Consider the following 23,643-nt stretch of genomic DNA (forward strand, 5'->3'; position numbering starts at 1 on the left):
TTTCATTCGCTGAAATTGAAACTGATCTGGAGCCAAGACCCTTTTAGGGCCTAATCATACTTTGTTTCAGAATAAGATGATCATTGTTTCTTGTTTCTATACAATGTGGCTGGCCACAATATGACAATATTTGATGATTAAACTTTTGACTTAGGCCTCAAAATTGAACTAAGCTTTCTAATCAGGTTTACCAGAGTTCTGCCATGGTAAATACTACAGGAGACTCAGCTAACACTAAAGGGTTGATTTACCTTCCATTCTCTATGTATCTTAGGTGTCTACATCCCTTGAAAATCTCATGATTTGGAAAGGGAGTAGGCAAAGCAGAATTCAACCGCATCCTAGTCTTTAGATATAAGTCTGGCAATTTTTAAATAAAATAACTCAATAACAATAATAAAAAACAACCTAACTTTAAACCCTAATGCATAACATTTTGGCTGCCTACATATCTCCAGTCAAACACTGAATGCTATATAAATAAAATTTGTGATCCAATGCACAAATCTGGATCTGGTACACAAGGCTTGGCATGGTTTAGATATTTATTTGTCCCTTCCAAATCTCATGTGGAAATATAATCTCCAGTGTTGGAGGTTTGGGTCGTGGAAGTGGGTCCCTCATGTCTTGGCGCTGTCTTTGTGATAATTAGTGAGTTCTAATAAGATCTGATTGTTTAAAAGTGTGTGGTACCTCCCCATCCACCTCTTGCTCCAGCTCTCACCATGTGAGATGCCTGCTTCTGCTTCGCCTTCCACCATGAATAAAAACTCCCTGAATCCCCCTCAGAAGCCAGCAAGATAATAGCACCATGCTTCCTGTGCAGCATGCAGAACCCTGAGCCAATTAAGCCTCTTGTCTTTATAAATTACTCAGGCTCAGGTATTTATCATGAGGCAAGAACAGCCTAATGCAGTGATCCAAAGGTCTGTTACACCCTGAGTCCCAGATTTTACTGTTTTTCACAGTTACTTTCATGTTTAGTGTGAACGCACTCATGACAGTATGACATGTAATGTCATCCTGCCTTATGCAGATACGTGTGTGTGTGTGTGTGTGTGTGTGTGTGTGTGTGTGTGTACAAGGTAGGAAAGCAGCTTCCTTGGACTTCCAAGCATCCAGACGTCCAACTCCAGAGACTTGTTTGTATCATCATTTTAGGTGGTTCTAATCTATGTTTTTCAGATTCATGACCACCTCTCTCCTGGACTGTATCTACCTGTCCCCCTGACAATGGCCTAATGAAAATACATTTTTGTATAATATAGGAGTCTCTCTACTATTACATCTCTTGCCACAGCATAACTGATACACTTTTCAGTTCATGGCTAGGATTTCTTATAATGAAGCATGATGTTCCAAATGAAAGACTCCCTTCAACTCTGGTTTTCATCTCCATTCTATACCTAAAGGCCACTATCTAGAAGAACCGCCCAACACCTGGGAGAACCTCTAAAAACAATGGATCCTTTAGAAGAAATTCTGAGTGGGATGTGTAGTCTGACTTCACCCCATCATATATAGACAACTGTCCAAGGGTAAGGGACTCCTACCTGGGGACACTTGAGGTTATGGAGTGTGTCAGTGCTATGATCTGCTGAATCCAGTCTCTCTATCTCACTGCTCACTATTTCAGGTTATGCCTAGCTCCTTGAGACTCTGCATTCCCACCTTAACAAGGCAACCTGCCACATTCTTCAGGATGAGGACTCATATATGACATATAGGAGGTGCTAGAATATCAGTAACTCATTAGCCAGGGACAGTGTCTGGTACACATAAAGGGAATGGCTGAGAGCAGTGAGTTGTGAGAAATGTCCTTTGATCTCAGATACTCACCCACATGTGTGAGGACCTTCCATTCATATGCTTCAGGTGAATACTGGCTTTCCTCTGTTTTTGGAGAGAACCTTAAAGAAGGAATGGTGTTGACTGCATGGAGGTCCCTGCGCCAAGGGAGCATTCCTGATTTACAATTTTGTGTCAGATCAAACTACTAATACAGGTCCATCTTCTCACCTGGCTCTGCACAGATACAGTGACTCATCTTCTTACTCCCCACCTCTCGGGTTCCAAGCCACATAACAGCAACAGAAAGACAGACAATGCCAGTTTTATTATTTCCGTATTTTTCCTGTAACAAATCATTATAAACTTTGTGGCTCAAAGCAACACAAACTTATCTCACAATTCTGGAGGTCAGAAGCTACAGTTGGATCCCACCGGGCTAAAACTGAGGGGCTGGTAAGGCTGCATTTCCTTCTAAAAGATCTAGCGTAGAATCTATTTCTTTGCCTCTTCCAGCTTCTAGAGGCCACCAGCCTTCCTCAGCTCTTAGACGTCTACCCCCATCATCAAAGACAGCATTGTTGCATTTCTGTCTGGCTGCCCATCTGCAGTCACAGTTCCCACTGACCTCTTCTGCTGCCTCTCCCACTTTTAAAGACTTTTAAGCGTCCTTGTTACTACTTTGGCCTACCTAGATAATGTAGGATAGTCTTCCTCTTTAAAGTCAGCTGATTACCAACCGTAATTCTCCTTTGTCATGTAAATTAACATATTTGTAGGTTATTTGAAATGGCTGTGTTTTGGACTATGGGGAGTATTATCTGCCTATCACATCAGGCTCAACGCTATCGCTCACCTCGAGCTCCACCTGTTAGAGGCTGGTATAGCTGCTATTGATTTCCCTACTAGCTTCTTGCAGTATCATTAGGTTACAAGCATGTAGGTAAAACCTGTCCTTTTTCTGATTTCCACTTTTACTGTTCACTTGATGAACATCTCAATTTCCATCTGTTTTTCATATACTATGTTTAGTCCTCCTAAAATTCTGTTGCCTGGGAGACACCCACAGGATTGGAAACATGTCAACAAACCTAGAGAGATGTTGTACTTTACTTGGAAACTTAAAACCTATGTTTGGTGTCAGATAAAACAGTTTGGAGGAAGAGACACAAGTACCTAGGGAGGCTGTCCTTCTGAGCAGTGGTTAAGGGAAATGAGGTGTTTTTTCGCATATGGTAGCTGAGATATACCAGTGACTAAATAATACAATGTAAAATGGTACTTTGCAAGCTGTCGTTTTTATTCTTTCTAATTGAGCAGAGCTATAATGTTTTTAAAGAAGATGTGGAACTGTAAACTGAATGATTTGATTATTATATTCAAAAGCAGCAGGTGTATGTACAAATGAAACTATGGACTAACAATTAAACACCCGTTCTCACTCCTGTAAAAACATAAACGGAGAACAGTGAGCAATTACATAGTTTGGTGCTGTCTATCCAAGCACAGGAATGCTCCTTGATTGTCTCTAGCAATTAGCATTTTCTATTTCATGAAGCGATTATTTATATTCTTTCTGTTGTAATGGATCTTATTAATCACATCCGTCAACCATACAAATAGCATTTATTAACTCTGGCAGTGAAACATTTAAAATCTTGCATTTATTTCTTAATCAGAGAGGCAAACATTTATTGAAAAGATTTAGAAACCAGGTCTTAATATGTGGATCAGGTGATAGTGGCAGCCCAGCAAGGGAATAATGAGATGATCACTGCAGAAACAAGTTTGGGTTCTTTGCTGAACTCCCCATTTGGATTTCTCTGTTAAGTGCCCCAACTTCCTTCAAAATCATGCATTAAGAATCTCTGTGTGATAGATTGCTACAATAAAAAAAAAATACCATCTGTGATGTCTAAGTCATTATTCTAAATGCTAGAAGAATAGATACATAGAGATGATAAGATGTAACAAATGTCTTCAAAAATATTGAGGATGAGGCCGGGCGCGGTGGCTCAAGCCTGTAATCCCAGCACTTTGGGAGGCCGAGGTGGGTGGATCACGAGGTCAAGAGATCGAGACCGTCCTGGTCAACATGGTGAAACCCCGTGTCTACTAAAAATACAAAACATTAGCTGGGCATGGTGGCGCGTCCCTGTAATCCCAGCTACTCAGGAAGCTGAGGCAGGAGAATTGCCTGAACCCAGGAGGCGAAGGTTTCGGTGAGCCGAGATCGCTCCATTGCACTCCAGCCTGGGTAACAAGAGCGAAACTCCGTCCCCCCAAAAAAATAAATAAATATTGAGGATGAGAAAATGCTTATATCTAAAACAGAATAAAAAGGTAGACTACCTAAAGTATGACAAAGCAGTCATATTTGTAAAATGTTCTAACTGTTAATGGATCAGGTGAAAGTAAGAGGAATTAATTGCTGGAGGAGAAAATGAACTCTCAGAACCATCTGTGAACTGATGGTTAGATTTATGAAGGAGGCAGCATATTTGTTGAGTAATTAAGGGCACATGAACTTTTGATATGTCGAGGTAGAAAAAGGGATTGGTAAGGGCAACATACTTAACTTCAACAGGAAGAACAGTGAGAAGTTACGTGGGTATGATCAGGCACAAGGCACATTCACGAGATGGTGAATGAGAGCAATGGTCTCTGTCTGCTCTTCTCCAATTCCCACTTGTCTATGGCCATTGTTCATCACTTTGTGCCAGTATCTTTTTCAAATGCAAGTATGATTCCGTCTTCCCTACCCTACACATCTTCAATGATTTCCAGTTGCTCTCAATGAAGACCACAAGCCTTAAAACATCCCAATGCACCTATAGGATTTGGCTCCTGTTAAAACTTTCAGCCTCCTCTCTTATTTCCTTCTACATTAGGAGTCTTCATAACATGCTTTAAACAAACTCATATATTGATTTCTGTTGGTCCAGAACCCATGTGGTCTCATCACTAATCACCACCTTTTCACCTGACTCTGCACAGATGATTCAGCTCCCTCTTGTTCACTTTCATCCTGACTTAGCAACCCTGGAGGATTCTCTTGGGTCTTAACGGCACCACAGTCAGCACAGCTCTTGTCAAGTGGCCTATGCCTGCTCCTGATTACCTTAAGAACTTCTCACATGCTTTTCCCTTCTGCTTGTATGATTTCACTTCTTCCACCTCCAAAGCCACTCTCTTTCTACCATCCAGCTAATACCTACTCACTTTTAAGGTCAAGCCTAACCTCCTCAGGGCACATCGCCTTGACAGTGAAGACTTGGCTAAGTCTCTAGGTTATATGACCTGAGGACTATTGTAGGTCTCCTTTACTATCATTAGAATTTCAACTAAAATCCAACTTTAGAAATTGTCTGCAATATTTGTCTTTCCATCTAGTTGGTAAGCCTATGTTATGGGAAACTATGTATGTTGTTAATCATTGCATTTTGTTTGCTAGCAGAGTGCCTGGCAACTACTGTGTTCCAAATGAATACTATTGAGTAAGTGAACAAATGAGGAAATATTAGGACAACATGCTGGGCCTTGATTAGGAAAGGTCACAAATTCCATACTGTGCAGAGAAAACAAGGATGTCCACATTTGTAAAAAAATAACTTGGTAGCTGGATCAATGTTTAGATGTGAGAAGGTGGGCTGTGTAATAAACTACAAATTTCTTTACCTCCAGGCCTGAGCACTGAATCAATTCAAGATAGACAAATAAATCTGGCACAACTTTCATTTGTTTGTTTTCTGTGTATATCGATGCTCAAGTTCCCATTTTCTACTTCGTTTCTTTTTTGGTCTATTCTCTATAATATCAGCATTTCCTGAGGAATTTCTTTTCTTCCAGCTTAAGCAGCCTATCTGCCTTATTGCACTTACATTCTTCTACTGCTCCCATTTCTTCTGACAATGAAACATATTTTCCCAATGCTCCAGCTTCTCCTTGATTTTCTATGTAGATCTGATTCCTAGAGATATGGGCCTTTTAAATTGTCTTCTTAACTTGTAACCATTTTATTGAGTTATTTCTCCTTCATTCTGAGCAATTTGTATATTCTCTTAATAATCAGATTATCCATTCATTATTTATTCATTACTAAAAGCTACTACCCCTCTGTGGGTAAAAGTGTTATTTCCAGCCACTGAAATCTAAAAGGATGATAAGATTTGAGTGTAATGAACGCCTTTGAAGGTATCAGCTTCAGTATTGCCCTTTGGAACCTGTGAAGAAAACCGCAGTTCCTTCTCTTGGTCCTGGAGGTAAATAAAAACAACATGGGAAAGGAGCAAAACTTCAAGCAGCTGGTTTAGCATCACTTACCTCTATCTGGTACTGTAACTAGGAGGTATTGGCGGGGTGGGGTGGGGGGGCACATCCCAAAGATGCTCCCAGTTCCCTGGTCAGGTTCTTGGCCTCTCCTACCCTCATGAATGGGGAAAGGGGCCCTGTAGGCATGGTGAGTTTGCCGTTCGAATAAATTATCATGGACCCAAAGAGTTTTGCAGATAGCAATTTATTAGGCTGGGAGGGTGGGAAAGAGAAAGATAGCTCCCAAGCTGTTGCTGCTGTTGGAGATGATCCAGAGAAGGAACCCATATAGGGAGGGAGTAGTGGGAATTTAACCCTTGAATTATTTCTTCCCCATTCATGTTCTCGTCCAATGAGAGGAGTTCTTTCAAACTTCCTCTAGAGTGATTGATCTTTGACTCTAATACCGGATTGGTTGCTTCATCTACAACAGAGCCCCCTGCTCTCAGCACTTTGGGGGGCTTTTTGGATAAAGGAGTGCACCCAGATTTTTCTGCCTAGGCCATGCTCAGGAAACCTAGACAAAGAACTTTACATTTTAAACCCCTCTCATTCCTGGATGGAGAGGGTGGAGCCGGGAAACTCCTGCCTTTGAAACCACACCCCTTGCAGACCCGGGAAGAGTCCCTCAGTCCCCCCTCTGAACAGGAATGTCCAACTGCTGTTGGGACACAGGCATTGGTAGCTTTTTAACTACTTTTCTACTGAATTGGGACGTAGAAGGGGCCCTGCAGTCGAGGTTTCCTCCAGAGGGGAGACTTCCAGGGGTGCAGGTTGATCCAGAGGTCCACGACAGAACTCATGAGCCAAGGACATGAGGGGTTCCATTTGCAGGACCATTTGTGGCCTTATGGCTTTAATTCTAGAAGAAACAAATTTGACAAGAAGGTTAAAGATGAGAGGCCCAAAGGCCAGCAATAATAGAATGATTATAAAGCGGCCTAGAAGAGGTAGAGTCAGGACAGCTCATTGTTAAACAAGCTCAGCGATTCTGTTTCTTGGAGGTCTTTAGCCCTACGTTCAATATATCCCTGACTTCTTTAACTTTGTTTAAGACAATACCTGACTGGTTTACAAAGTAGTAGCATTCTTTTCCTAAAAAGAGACAGGTTCCTTCTCTCTCTGCTGTTAGCAGATCCAGGGCCCTTCTATTTTGAAGAACTGTGGCAGCTAGAGTTAAGTTGTTTCTGCAGAGAGAGTTAGCAACCTTTTCCCTGTTATCATTTAACTCCTGAGATAGCTTATAGTAAAACTGAGTAGAGGTAGTAATTGGAAAAAAGTCTATCTCCCCAGTTACAGCTTAGGGGCTGGGAGAAATATCTGGAGACTGCTTGTCCTAGGGCTCCTCGGATAGTTACAGACTTGGAGGACAACCGTTCGGGACAGGAAAGCAAAACTGAGAAGGCCGCGCCAGTGTCCAGAGAAGATCTACCTTTTGGCCCTCTATAGTTAGCTTTACCCGAAGCTCGGTGAGGGTGATGGCTTGTGCTGGCACTTGCCCTGGACACCCTCAGTCCTGCTGTTGGGTCATCTGGTTGGCCACCTCAGGCCACCTCAGAACCTTCGTCCCCTGGGACAGTGTGCCTTCCAGTGATCCCCTTGGCACAATGGGCAAGGACGAGGAGGTGGTCCATTCCTCTGGGGACAATCTCTCTTAAAGTGTCCTAGTAAGCCGCAGTGGTAGCAAGCTCTGCCAGACTGGTGGCTAACCCAAGCCTTTCTCTCTCCCGAGCCCCTTGGGTTTCCTTGCCTAAAGGCCATGACTAGGGCTGTGACTTTTCTCTGGTCCCTCCTGTTCCTTTCAGCCTGTTCCTCCTGGTCTCTATTATAGAACACCAAGGTTGCTGGATTTAGTAACGATTCTAGACTCTGTTCTGGCCCCAGGGCCAGCTTCTGGAGCATCCTCCTAATGTCTGCTGCTGATTGCGTAATAAATTTGTCTTTTAATATTAACTGACCCTGGATGGAGTCTGGTGACAGGGGAGTATACTTTCTTAAGGCCTCCTGTAACTGCTCAAGAAAGGCTGTTGGGTTTTCTTCCTTTCCCTGAGTTATGGTGGATAACATTGCATAGTTCATGGGCTTTTTTTGCCTTAATCCCTCAAGTATGCAGGTCAATAGGTGCCTACAACTCTAGTTCCTCTGTTCTGAGTTAGGATCACAGCGAGGGTCCATGCTAGGGACTGTTTGTCTGCCTGTAGGGAATCTATCCTTCTCCTGTGGCGTCACTGGGTCATGTACTTGCCTAAGGTACCAGATGTCCCCAAACTCTTGAGTCACTGCTAGAGCAGCCTCTCTCTCATTGCTGGTTAGGGCCTGACTAAGCAATAACATGATATCTTTCCAATCTAATTTGAAGGGCTGACTCAGGCCCTGCAGAACATCTATGTACTTCTCCGGGTCATCTGAAAATTTTCCTAAGTCTGCCTTGATTTGCTTTAAGTCAGAAAGTGAAAAGGGGGTGTGTACTTTGGTCAGGACAAGTTCACCTCCGGCTGCCTGTAGGGGGCATAGCAGGGGCATCCTAGTAGCCTGAGGTGCCTTGGCCTTCCCTGACTCCTCTTGGGCTATAGGAGCTGAGGAGACCAGGTCAGCATCGGTGGAGGGAGCAGCCACAGGGAGTCCCAAATATGAGGGTAGTCCTGAGGAGGGGCCAGTAGGGTATAGGTTACAGGCCTTACATAGCTGAGGATTATCCCTTAGAGAAAAGGAAACTTGCACATAGGGGACCTCGGTCCATTTACCTTCCCTCTTACAGAACAGGCCTAATTGTAGAAGGGTGGTATAATTTATACTTCCCTGAGGAGGCCAGGTTTCTCCAACGGCAGAGGGTATTGCTGCCACTCTGTTTGACAGAGAAAAATGAGCCGCTTCTTCTTCACAGACCATGGATCAAATTGGGCCCAGTTATCCAAGATACACTTTAAGGGCAATTTTGCCTTGGGAAGAGTGGTACCCATCTGAAATCGAACACAGGGAAGCCTGCATCCCTAGTTAGTCCTTGCAACTGCTAGTCCTGGGACGTCCCCCAGTTACAGCACCTTGTAGTTTCCTTGTGCCCTAGATGTGTGATCATCTTCTGGGCGCCCCCCATGTGCCGGGTTTAATCTTGCTTACTGACCTCATGGATACAGGCTCACTGTCTAAATGTCCTTATGGCCACCTTAAGGACATGGGGACTGCCAGGCTTAGTGGCTCTGTACCGGCATGTCCTTGAAGAACTAGGCCAGTGAGACTTGGGCGATGGGTGCCAATACTCCCTAGCAAGAGTTTCATTAACATAGGCCTGACCATAAAGCTGCCCTAGGAGGATAAATCTACAGAGGATAAACTCCTTGGGAGGGGCCTCTAAGCACAACAATCTTAAAGAAGGTTGTGGCTGGTCACATGACTGAGGCAGGAACAATGATCTCAGGAACCTGGCCTTCTCCCCCACCCCACTTTCCATCATAGGAATATGCCCTAGTCCTGTAATTAACTATTTGAGCACTGGATCAGGTCTGACTATGGTATTTTAGATGCAGAAGTTCTGCCATATGGGGAGCCAATCCTAGGCAAGACAAATTGTATATCATTAGGTTCTGGCACCCCTCAGTTGGATTGGGAAATTGCGGGTGACAAAAAACACAATGTCCTATAGCCTCCAGTACCCACTGATAGACTCTGGCTCTGTTAGGACATAACCTAGCCCTATGAACTATGGGAACTGTCCTGTGCACTGTAGAAAGTCCTCACAGGCATAAGCCTGAGGGCACCGCAGGCAAGGGTCCCCAGACTGCCACACCAAGAGCCTCATGTGTCGGAAATATCTTAAAGGAAAGAGCCAGGAAGAAGTTTGCCTCATGGAAATCTGGACCCAGGAGGTTGGGGCCTAAAAGGCTGGGCATGGCTCACATAGTCACCCTTTTCTTTGGAGTTTTAAGTGGGGCCCTAACCTCAACGTGACTGAATCAGGAGTTCAGGACCGCACTGCCTCCTGCCAACCCTTGGCTTGGCCCAGAGACAGAAAGAACAGCAAGAAAGGAAAGCTGGTTCGGAGAAAGTCTGACACCTGTGTCTTCAGACTGGAGGCCATGCTTTGGAAAGGCTGGGCGTGGCTTGCACAGGCAGCTCCAGCGGCATGGGCCCAGCTACGCTGCATGCAGCCCCATGTAGGCCCAGCTGCTCAGTGCTCTCTGCAGGTGGCACCTGCCCAGCCTTGCCTCCTTACCGAATTTAAAAGAAGGAAAGGACAGATTAGCAAGCGAAAGGGGTCCAATACCACTCACAGCTCTGAAGTTCAACATACTCGTGGCTGGCTTGCCAAAAGATGTAACTGGGGGATGGGGGAGGGGGCGGCCTGAAGACTCTCCCAGTTCCCCAATGAGGTTCTTGGCCTCTATTACCTCTAAGAATGGGGAAAGGGGCCCTGGAGGCATGGTGAGTTTGCTGTTTGAATAAATATCCTGGACCCAAAGAGTTTTGCAGAGAGTGATTAATTAGGCAGAGAGAGAGAGAAAGGAGAGAGAAAAGAGAGAGAAGAGAGAGAGAGAGAGAGCTCCCACACTGCCATGGAAGGGGATCCAGAGAAGGAATCTGTATAGGCAGGGTCCAGCAGGATTTTAACCCTTGTGTTATTTCCTCCCAATTCATGTTCTCGTCCAATGAAAGCAGTTCTTTCAAATTCCTCTGGAGTGATTGATCTTTGACTCTGATACTGGATTGGCTACTTGGTCCACAACAAAGCCCCCTCCTCCCAGAGCTTTTGGCGGGCTTTTTGGACAAAGAAGCCCACCTGGATTTTTCCACGTATCCCGGGTGCAGGAAACCTAGACAAAGAACTTTACATTTGAAACCCCTCTGGTTCCAGGATGGAAGGGGTGAAGCTAGGAAACTCCTGCCTTTGAAACCCCGCCCCTCATGGACCTGGGGAGAGTCCCTCAGTATAAGCCTCCATTTCTAATGCTCTGTAACACTTACAGATTTCAGGCACCTTTGCATTTTAAACTCTCAGTCTCCTGACCTTGCATACCTGGCCAAAAACCAGGTTTCAAAATGAGACTACTTGTTTCAAAATGAGCTTTTCCTGGGACTACAAGAGTCTGGTTGTTAATAATCCTTGAAACGGCTGTGCCTGCAGCACAGGTATCTACAGAGGTCAAGATTATGCTGCAGAGACTGCACATCAAGACCCCTGATTCCCAGGCCTATCAAATTCTTTGCCCAGGGCCTGAAACTGCTGAGGCCCATACCACATACATCAACCTTTAGCCTGTGATCAACACTGTCAAAAGCCACAGGGCTCTGCCAATTTCAAAATTCCACAGAAACCGTATTTACCAGATTCTAATACTTACGTATCTCTCCAGGTGGTATAAGTTAGAAGTCATTTTCACAACTGTAAAATTAGTCACCTGAGACAACAGAGCCATTGCAAATTGGCAAGATTAAAACTTCTTCATACTGATCTCACTTAAGCTAATTCCTAAAGCTACAACCCCAGGTTGTGCCAATTATTTGGGCTTCAAAGCCTAACCCTTGTCTTTTCTCAGTTTCCAGCCTATGTCTCAATGTTTGACCCTTCAAGGTTCTACTAAATAAAACTCTTGTTTGTTCTATGTTGGAATTCTGAACTATTTATAAAACACAAGGATTCAGCAGTTAAAGATAAAAATGCCAAATTATTGCCAAGATTTTCCATATTAGGAAATGTAGCTGACATAACCATGCCCACCCTAAAAAAGATTTGAGGCTTTGCTATATAGGTATAGCCTATTCCAATAATATTACCACCTTTAGAGACAGCAAACTACAGTGCCTCTTGAGGCAAACAGCTGTGGTCTTACACACATGCATGCACATACCTATTAGAAAAATGACTCTTCCTCCCCTGAGGAGCAGTGAGCAAAACATGGCTCAAAGTACAAGTAATGTTCCCATGTGGAAACATGAGCTAAGGGACAGACCTGCTGTCCCCTCCTAAAAATGAGAACACTGAGAATCCTACTGTGGCCCTAAAATGAAAGGTCTTAGCTATCTGATGCATCAACTGCGATAGCATTGTCTAGGATGAATTAAAGATATTTTAAGTAATTGACTGCATGGAAGAGTGGAAAAAAACACTAAATATTCTCAATACAAAAAAGACTGATAAGGAGGACAGGTGATGAATACATTGGTTAGCTTGATTTAATCTTTCCACATTTGTACAGATACGTCGAAATACCACAGGGTACCCCATACGTATGGTATGTACAATTATTATTTGTCAATTAAAGACATACATAAATTAAAAAAATAAAAGAATATCTAAAGCTGACCTTCAAACAATGTGGTAAACGTGTTTCCTCCTGGCATAGTACTTGTTAGGTGTATTTTCTACAAGTCATGGGAGGAAGCCAAGCCCTACAGAGCATTTGACTCCAGAAAAATAAAGTGTGCTGTGAGAGGGTAACATCAATGCAACTTCAACTTTGATTTGGAAACCAAAGAAGGTTTTAGTTGACTTGAGGTTAAAGCCAGGCATGCCTTAGACTGAACTCTTTTTTTTTTTTAGACAGAGTCTCACTCTGTAGCCCAGGCTGGAGTGCAGTGGGGCAATCTCGGCTAACTGCAACCTTCACCTCCCTGGTTCAAGTGATTCTTCTGCCTCAGCCTCCCGAGTAGCGGAGATTACAGGCACCAGCTACCATGCCTGGCTTCTTTTTTTTTTTTTTTCTTTTTGTATTTTTAGTACAAAAAAATTTAGATGGAGTTTCGCCATGTTGGCCAGGATGATCTTGAACTCCTAACCTCAGGTGATTCGCCTGCCTCGGCCTCCCAAAGTGCCAGGATTACAGAGACGAGCCACTGCGCCCAGCCAGACTGAATTCTTAACTGCAAGTCATTACTGCCTTTCTGAACCTGTCCACTAATATAAAGATATCCTAACGCTTTTAAATAGAGAAACCACAACTCTAGTACCAATTACTGAGAACTCACCTGCATTTTCATGTTCCTTTTCCCTTAGGCAGCTATAACAATCTTTTCAAGAAACACTGCACAATGAATAATTATATATTTAAAATTTCAGATCTTTGATAAAGGCTTTATTTGCTGCCTCCTTTTTGGAAATTATTTTTGTGCCGTTTCAATTGATTATACAATCACTCTATTTATAAATGGATTACTAGAGGAAAATTGTTTTTCATGATTGAAATACTTGTTGTTTCCCCGGCACTTGGACACACATATAACACCATAATTACTGTCTTTGAGGTCATTCCTTGTATTAAAGAAATAGTTTTTACTTTAAATTCCCAAACCAAGCAACTATGTTGTTGCCTTCATCACCTTTAAAGGCTTAAATAGATAAAAACCTTAAATAAAATAAGAGAAACATTAACAGCACTTTGTCAAAAGACAGAAACATTGCTAATATGTGATGGATGCCTTTGTCCCACCAGAAAGACACTATTCAAAAGTTCACAGGATTGAAAGGAGTGTGAGTTCTTCAAACATTTTACTGAATTCAGTGGGAGAGAAGGTACCTATTAGAAGCACGGCCATCTTTGAAGATGGAGGATTCCCTTTTTCAGTAACTAATGCTCTTCTACTTTTTTAAAGTGAGTCAAATGGAAGCTTCAGAAGAAAAAACTGTTACTGATAATCATAGCATCTTTCAGCATAATCTACTGCAGAGGAAGGTTGACAGTAGCACAGAAGACATCCTAATGTCGAGTCACATTCCTGGAGGGAACAATCAATCCTAGTACCAAACTGTCCTGACTGCACTGACAAGTTCAAGGGTAAGCGTATGGCACAGGAAAACCAATATACCTCTTCTCTGAGAATTTTTTAAAATAGATCTGGAGGATAAAATCTCTTGCTTTGGGATCTTGTCTTTTGGCAATGTGGAGGCCAAATGAAAGCTTTCTTTTTGGCCCTCTGAAAGTTCATAGGAAAATCAGCTCCCAAAAGGGAGATAAATAGGAGAAAAGGCATACAAATATATTTAACATGTATACATGGGAGCCTTTGAAATTACCTTTGCAAAAACTGTAACTGAGGAAATTATGAGAGTGAAAGAGACAGACCTAATGGACTCCATCTTGCTTCTAACCTTTAAGCTGCTCTTGTTCATTCCTGGGCATGGGCTACCCTACCCTTAGAAAGGAACTGAGTTTATAGTTTGAACTTTGAAACAAAATTGATGATAGCCCTTTCCCGAAAATACACCTTTCTTGCTTTGGGACCAATCTGTCTTTGTAAGACTAACAAACTAGCTCCAAAATTAGAAATTACAGTTTTAAAACCTAAGCTCAGTACTTGAGATATTTTGTGGACCCTGTGCTAGATGGATCTGCTGACACAACTCAGACCTGTAATCTGGCTCAACCAGTTCTGCAATCCCACCCAGGAACAGAAGACAGCAAGAAAACCTCACTTCCATGCCCCCCACCATGAGTCCATCTCCAACTGACCAATCAGCTCTTATCACTTCCCAAGCCCCTCCCCACCAAATTATCTTTTAAAACTTCCATCCTTGAAAGCTCAAGGAGGCTGATTTGAGAAAAAACAAAACCCCAGTCTTTGACACAGCTGGCTCTGCGTCACTTAGTCTTTCACAATTGCAATTCCCCTGTCTTGATAAATTGGCTCTTGTCTAGGCAGTTGGGAAGGTGACCCGTTGGGTGTATACCTTCAGAAGGTAGGACCAAAGATATAGTGGCAATTTTCTGTCTTTATGCTTGGGTTCAACAATGTATAGACAGCCATGTAGAATATTATTGGACAAGAGAGTGTGAACCCAGAAAACCGGAGACAGGTCTCAGTTAATTTAGAAAGTTTATTTTGTCAAGGTTGAGGGCACAGCCGTAACAAAGCCTCAGGAAGTCCTGATGACACCCCGGTGTAATCAGGTTGTAGCTTGGTTTTATACGCTTTAGGGAGACTATGAGATATTAATCAATATATGTAACAAGTACATTGGTTCAGTCTGGAAAGGTGGGACATCTTGAAGCAAGGGCAGAAAGACTCAGAGTGGGGAGGGAATTTCCAGGTCATAGATAGATTTCTGATTAGCCTTTCCAAAGGAGGCAATCAGATATGCATCTATCTCAGTGAGCAGAGGGATAACTTTGAATAGAATGGGAAGCAGGTTGGTTCTAAGCAGTTTCCAGCTTGAGATTTCCTTAGTGATTTGAGGGGCCTAAAATATTTTCCTTTCATAAGAGTATGGTCTAATGCTCATAGACGAAGTGGGAAAACCCAGCAAAGCCTATCTGTTCATATTCTTGGCCTCTCTGAGCACGTCTTCCTTCCTTCTGGGTGTGGGGCAGGACCCTCTCCGGAATAAGGGTCTTATGACCTATAGTCAATAAGGTAGATCCTATTTCTTTATGACCAGTTTTCATACAGATGGAGCAAAAAGAAAACTAGAGTAATATTTTTAGATTGTATGGTCAGCTTTGGGAAAAGAGGTTCTGGTCTGTATGCAACCCCTTGGGGAAGAGAGAGTCTAGGTCTATGGCTGGTCTCAGGGGAGAATGGAACTCAGAGATAGAGAGCAGAGAAAAACTTATGCTTTTGAGACTGATGCCGAGGCTTTCATTTTGGGGTATTGTTTTCTGAGCCTCAACAATAGTAGTCTAACATAGTGAAATAATGCCCCCATGTTCCTCATCATGTACAGAAGCTTGTTAAGCAGTAGAGAAAATAAAATAAATTCTGAGGTGAAGCAAGAGAGAGAAAGATGAGAGAGCATGGGAATGAAAGCCTGCATGTGACAGGCTTACTGGTGGTTAACTGTCTGAATTTTACATGGTTTACTCTTGCTTAGTAATAAATTTCTCCCATTATGTACTTGTTTTTAAGATAAGAATAGAAAAAGTGTTAAATAAAAATCAATACAGCCTCAAGACCAAAACAACAACTCTTCTCAAGACCTGTACAGACCGATAGGAAACAAATTTTTAATCTTGGTATGTTGAAAATGCCATAGAAGCAGGAAGATGAATGCATAGAGCTCCATTTGCTCAATGGGAATAAGGAGGGTTGAAAAGATTCTTGAGTCCCCAGGATCTGATTTTTCCCAAAAAGGCTTGGTTAAGCAAGGAAATGCAGCACAGTATGTGAATTCAGGGTTCTATGAGAACACGCATTACATGGAAGACACAGCAACTGCTTTTCATGGCAAGATATGTGTGGGAGCCAGAAGGAAAAGATCATAAAACAAATTATTTGCCAAACTCTATGTTATTCTGGAAATAATGATGGACCAGGGAAGACTTTTCCAAGTCAGGAAGGGACATGTTCTGATCTGCAGTGAGATAAATGATTTTGTCTGGTAATGTGGAGGTAATGTGCTGATACTGCAGGAAAAGAGGCCACTCAGAAGGTGATTAAAACAGTTAAGGTAAAAAATAACACAGCATATACAAAGATTGTCAGTAGGTTGGAGAAGAAAATACAGATTGAAGAATATGAAGAATCAAAGATTTTGCCACTGTTTGAGAAAAATGGTCATATATAAGAAAAATGGGAGCTGGGGATAAGAGTGGAAAAACAAGGTGATAATTTGGTTTAAGCTTTTTAACTTCACTTCTTCCAGTACTTTGCAATGGATGCTCTAACAAGTGTTTGGGAATCTAGACCCTGTGTTTAGCATAGAGATGAATATATCTGCTAGAGATTCACAGCTAAGAAATGTCAACAGAATTGTTAGCTGGTTGTATGACATTAGATACAAATTTCAAAACAGCGTATAGAATAAAAAGTGAAGTCAAAAATATTATAATCTAATGCAAAAAATTATCTAGATACGTTTTTAAAGGAATATGACAATATACAAGTGTTATAAAGGAAATTGTTCAGAGAAAAAATTTTATTGAATCCTGGAAGACTAAAGCACTATTTTTCTCTTCCCCCTCATATCCAAGGAAGCATGAATTTGTTTCAAAGAAAGAAGAGTTTTATAATTATTAGCATTTCTTTAAGTGGCAGTGAATGGATAGTCTAAGTTGTTCCATTGTGTTGGTATAAGCCTGAGTAATAAAGACTTGTCTCCAGCAGGATCTGAAGTTCCCCAATTTGGACAGTCATCTGCAGGTGCATACTGCTTTGGGCTGAGCCTTGAGCTCTAAAGCAACCTGTGTTGAGATGTGAGGTGTCTGTTGCTGTCTTGTGTGTATGTGTGATATGTGTATGTGGGCTTGTGTGTGGGGTCTTGTGTGCCCATATGTATATACATGTGTATATACATATGCATTGTGTGTGCTCATGTGAATACATATATGATTGCTTCTTTCCAAACTGAAATCACCTTAAATGATGCAAGAGTCAGTTGACCTTGTTCAAGTTTTTTGATAAATTAACTTCATCAAGCTCTAAAATTTTTAAATGATGTCACAAGGTAACTATAAAGAGTGATTCCAATATGAAATATCTTTTGAAACTGTTTAAAACTCTGTTGGGGGGGGGCTAGCAGAGGGACAGCGGAGAGTAGGGAGTTAGCGAGAGATAACATGGGGAGAAATGCCGGCTATAGGTGATGGGGATGGAGGCAGCAAACCACATCGCCATGTATGTACCTATGCAGCAGTCCTGCATGTTATTCACAAGTACGCCAGAACCTAAAGTGCATATAAACGAAACTGTTTAAAACTCAGTACACTGTTTTGTAATGCAACTGAGTAGATTATATCAAACTTAAATAAAAATTAGGATATTTTTCAAGTAGATATTTGATAAACCAAATTTGTCAGTTGCAGTCATCTAAAGAAGACATATAATTAGATTAGCTTTTGTCCCACTTATTAACAACTTTCACAAATTAATTTTCACAATTAAGGCTTCTTTTTCATTTTTACTACCTTTAACTGATTAATCAAACACAAGGTTGTATCTTCTTGTTTCTATTGATGTTCTACTTCACAAAAATTGCTCCTTTTTTGCCATTAGTATATAGAAAATCAACTGCTGCTATTCAAAGTTCTGGTAGCTTAAATGATTAGCAGATTAAAGAAATACATTTTTATATTGTATATTATAAACAAAAAATTCCTTTAATTATTTTGTAAGAACAGACAAATTACAATTCTAAAATGCAAAACTCTGTGTGTGTGTGTGTCTGTGTGTGTGTGTGTGTGTGTGTGCATATACTATTACAATATACCCTATGAAGTCTGTGTTTTTTATTTCATAAATCAAGTGTCAAGGATAATTTCCGAAGACCTGCGAGCACAAAGGATGCATAAGAAAGGGCATTTTGGTAATATAAATAGCTAGTGAATAAATATTTATAGTTCTAAAGACCACTCATTCTTTAAGCCAATCTAATCAGTATCTCTGATGTAATGGATGAGAGTCTATTAATATTCAGGCTAGGTTCAGAAAATCACATTATCTAAATTAGGTAAGTGATAGACTGAAGAGCTATATGTAAAAATATTAATATATCATGATGTTCCTGAATTTTCCTTCATCTATAGACTTGAAATTTTGAGGACAATTATTAATTTCATTTTCTTTAACATACAGAAAACAAGGTGCATATCTTATATGTACATGATATTTTTATAAACATCACTGCATATACAAAACAAGTTTTGATTAATCAACGGGTTGACTAACATACAGAGTAAAGAATGCTTCTGTTTTAGAGACTTGGAGATTCAAGACAATATGAATGTTTTAAATTGATAAATCTATAAACTGAAGAAATACATTATTATAATTGTCCTTACTAAGGGGTAATTGTCTTAGTATTATTGCTATGGATAAAGAATTAAAGATTTAAAACATATCAGGAATAGATTATTTCCTTCATTCCCTGCTTTTATTTCTAACAGTTTTTCTTCATCAGTGCTTTAGTATAAGAGTATAGAAGGCAGCCAGGCGCAGTGACTCACACCTGTAATCCCAGCACTTTGGGAGGCTGAGATGGGTGGATCACCTGAGGTCAGGAGTTCAAGACCAGCCTGGCCATCATGGTGAAACCCCATCTTTAAAAAAATTTTTTTAAATAAAAAAAAAAAAGAGTATAGAAGGCATAACAGGCCAAATTTTTTTCACCTGAAGAAAAAAATAAAGATGGCAATACACTACCTGCCTTATAAATAAGAAATTGAATTATACATTTAATGACCAATAGAAAAATATTACCTCTCAACCATGAAAATGTTTTTTAAAAGTAAAGAAATAGAATTAACAATTGAAAAGAATATTCAATACAATTAAGGCTCAATGTCTTGTCATTTCTTTTGTCTTCCTAATTGCCTTTACATACATATTGTATGAGTTATCTGTTGTGATATAGCAAATTACTTCAGAATTTAGTGGTTTAAAGTAACACACGTTTATTATCTCATGATTTCTGTGGGTTAGAAGGCCAGATGTAACTTAGGTTGTTGCCATTACTGGCTAAACATCTGTCATGTGGTTTCAGTCAAGCTGCTGATTAGAAATGCAGCCATCTCAATATTCAATTGGAGCTGAAGAATGCTCTTAAATATGGCTACGAAGTTGTTGCTAGGATTCAAAAAAATCCAATTCTAAGCTCGCTCATTTGACCTCTCTACATGGTTCTCTGGCAGCTGACTTCCCCCAGAATGAACAATCTAAAAGAGAGTCAGACAAAGACCCAAACTGGAAGCTACAGTCTTTTCATAATCTAATCTTGGAAGTGATATTCCATTACTTCTGTCATATTATACTCATTAGAAGTGAATCAGTAAGCCCAATCCACAAACAAGGGGAGAGGATTGTCAGGTAGCAAGAATTACTGGAAGTCATCTTGAAAGCTGCCTGCCATATCTGTTAGCTCTCATTAGGAAATATGCCATTCTGGTTAGTTTTCTGGAGCCATAATGGCCAGTATATGAACAAATTCATCGTAATATGTGCCAGTTCTCGGATTGCTTTGTCAGAAGAGTACTCACCGGTCACTCTGCATTCTTCTCCATGTTTCTTACCTGTCCCCTCTCTCATTCCCCTCTGATAGGTCTAACCATACTCCTTGAGTCCCTGATGGCTCTATGTCTTTCCCTCAGCAGATGGCTGCATATTCCTTTTTCACAGAGAAAATAAAGTTCACCAAGCAGTAGCAATCTCAACTTCTCATCATATCCCCAGCACAGACAAATTTATTAGGTCACACATTCTTTTTCACTTTTTTCTTTTCAAACTTCCTCTGAAGTAATTCCTCTGAAGTTTGGAAAGGAAATTTTCATTGTTTGCATTGTGGGGTATTTTTTTTTTAATTCAACAAAACAGAGATCAATGGACATTTTATTTATTTGTTCTATAACTTTAGCCTTTTTGGGTTGGTGGAAGCAGATTAGGTCTGTTTTCCATGATGAATTAGAGTTTCTCAAACTTTCCTAATGAGAAGAAACATTGAGAAAGCTTTCTTCCTTGGAAATTCTGATTCCATGCATTGGGTTGGGGGCCCAGGAATTCACCTCATAAAGAACACTCCAGGGGATTCTTATCTTCAGAAAACTTTAGGAAACACTAGGTAGTGTCATTTAAGTAAGATTATTTATTAAATAGTCATTTTAGGGAGTACATGTACTATTATGGGGAGTAAAAAGAAATTATGTAATAGGAGGAACTTGGCCCCAAATTAATTTCTTTGCAGTAAAACAGAGCATTCCCTGAGTTAAAATAGCTAAAAAGATGACAGACAAAAATATAAACACATTTTAGTCACAAACAAGATGTTGGAGTCTCTGAGTGTGTTTAAGTGATTGCAATTTCCTAGGCTTTCTTTGGGAAGATTTTCACAGGAAATTGGCTAGTATTGAGCAATGCTTTTAGTAACTTAAACATGTTCTTGTTAATGCTTTTGCTTTTCAGAGAGAAAATGGAAAAGCATTGTGGGAGTAAGTTGTTTTTGTTTTATAATTTGCCAAATAACAGAGGTCAGTGGATTAAGGGGACTTATCTGGCTTGGGAGAACATGGATACTATTACATTATGCAGGAAAGATGCAATTGGAGGAAGGCCTCTGCATTGACTTGGGTTGAACTGTTACTATAACACACAGATAATTTTTGTAGAAAAAGGTAGGTTTGAGACCCAATGAAACTTGAAGAAAACTAACATGTTATTGAGTATCTCTTTGTCTGGTTCCAGGCGAAGACTTTTATAGTCATTCTAGAGACTAGTTCATTTCTAAGCCAACTTTATTTACTATTACAACATAGCCATCTTTTTAATTAATAGATTAATGATTTGGATCAAATATCGTTCTTCAAGTTACGTTTATAAAACACACACACACACACAGAAAGAGACAAAGAAATAAAATCTACAAGCACACTAAATGTTACATTAAAAACAAAAAGTATTCCATATGTGTAAATGTGAATTAGTAAAATTAGTGCTTTGGGAATCAAGAAAAAATTAAATCAACCCTTCTCTACTGGGACTTTGTCAGAATGTGGCAGGCCAGGTTCCCATTAGCAGCCAGAGCAGCCAGTTTCCACTAAAACTTTACTAACAATGTAATCCTGATGAATGTGTAAGTTAAACATTAAAGAACTGGAGAAACGGATGCCTGAGTAGGAGGACTGGAATGTGAAAATAAACGCATTTAGACCCTACCTGGGTTTTTCCAGACCCTAAAATCTGATAGACTAATAAAAGAGTTCTTATACATACACATCATATCAGGGTCCATTTAAGATTAAGAAATTTCCAAGGCTCTCAAGAAAATTTTCCAGATCCCAGACCCCAATTAAAGATTAGATATAGATGGAATGAAATACTCCTGCTTGTAGGTGCCCTTCCACATGTAGGCATAGAGCTTAAAATGTATATAAGCCCTGGAGAAAAACTTGTAGCTTTGAGCTGGTCTGGTGAGTTACTCTGACATTCTCCCTGTAACCCAATACAGAAATAAACTACCTTCTTTCCCAGTCTGTCTGTTTATTGGACCTTCTCTCAGAACAAGCTGACAGACCATGTTCAGGAACATAAAGATGGACAATCAAAACACTAGGGTTCCTCCTTTACAGCTTGGAAAAAATCTGGCATTTTAAAATTCATGAAAATGTTTTAAATTACAGAATAAATTCACAGACATCGTTTAACTACTTTCATAGCTGACTACATTCTTTGTAAAAAAAATATGAAACTGAATACAAATTTAATATCTTTGAATACTTTGACTCAATATTCAAAAAAAAAATTCTGTTAAAGTTTTCAAAATTAAAATTAGTGAAACATACCATAGAACTATCTTTAAATGCCAGGGAGGAAATTGCAGGAGACAAAATAGTGTTTGATGTTAGTTACAACTCAGTAGCAGTATAGTGAACTCTTTGTCCAGCACCTTTGAGCCTCTCATCAACAAAGAAACCTCCTCCTATTATGCTTATCAGAAGCAATTTCTAAGAGCAATGGAGTCTTCCACTTACAAAAATTTAGATAGAGGGAGAGAATCTGAGCCTCTTTCTTTACAACCTACACCTCTCTGGGTCCAGCCCAGGCTTCCCTTTCTCAGAAACCCTTCTGAGTGTGGCATCTCACATCAACAACCCACCCACTTCTCTGGTACAGCTGCTGATTAAGCAAATCGCAGTAACTATCCCATAACCTAAGACTTCAACTCTACTTGCCAAAGCATAATTCTCCGGCAGGCGCTCTTGATACATCTTTGGCTCCTACTCTAACAGCTGCTCTCAGATTCTCTTTGGCTGGCTCCTGAGGCTCAGGAAAGTTATGAAGATCCAATCAACAGAGAGGACATTATTTAAAAACATTTTACAAGCTATAAAGTGCTCTCGACCTGTAGAGATTCTTAGTAGTGCCTCTTCTCTTGAAAAGTTTTATAGATCCCTTTAGAGTGGGCCAGAAGGATTTGAGCAATGTGGAGATATTGCAAAAAAAAAAAAAAAAAAAAAAAAAAAAAAAAAAAAAAAAAAAAAAAAAAAAAAAAAAAAAAAAAACTCTCACATTTTCCCAGATGCCAAAATAGTCATAGAAGTAAACATTTAGTTGCGAATATTTACCAAGGCAAATATTGCTATTTTAAGATGCAGTAATGTTACTGTTTTTCATTTCAATGTGATCAATCAAATAAGAATAAAATGAAGAAGAAATCTGCATTTGAGACACAAATTATAGTGGGGCTAGAGTTTGATAAAATTAGGTAATAAAAAAAGTAATTCAATTTCTGGTATGGATTTTTGTTTTATCCTTTTATGTGGATGTTCCATGTGAACACTGAAATCTAGATGCATACTAATTAGTAATTAATATTCATCAACTTGTATAACAGTACTCAACATGATGGTGATTAGCTTTAGATATTTATAGTATCATGAATAACTAGTTAGAAAAATGCATCATTTTTGTTAAAATTACATTATGTTCCATAGGAGAATTTGTACCCCGATATTGGGGGAAGATACAATGATTTTTTTTTCACGTCTACATTACAAGGAAGCTGAAGGCATTTGTTCATATACCTGGCAAGTAGTAGATAATGAATTTATTTTCTAAAGAGTTCTTTTTTAGTCTTATCCTCTTATTGTTTTTTTGTTTTTTGTTTTTTTTTACCCATGGAAGAAATTGGTC

This window comes from Cebus imitator, unplaced genomic scaffold (assembly GCF_001604975.1).
Source record: "Cebus imitator isolate Cc_AM_T3 unplaced genomic scaffold, Cebus_imitator-1.0 Scaffold47, whole genome shotgun sequence".
In the NCBI taxonomy this organism is placed as follows: domain Eukaryota; kingdom Metazoa; phylum Chordata; class Mammalia; order Primates; family Cebidae; genus Cebus; species Cebus imitator.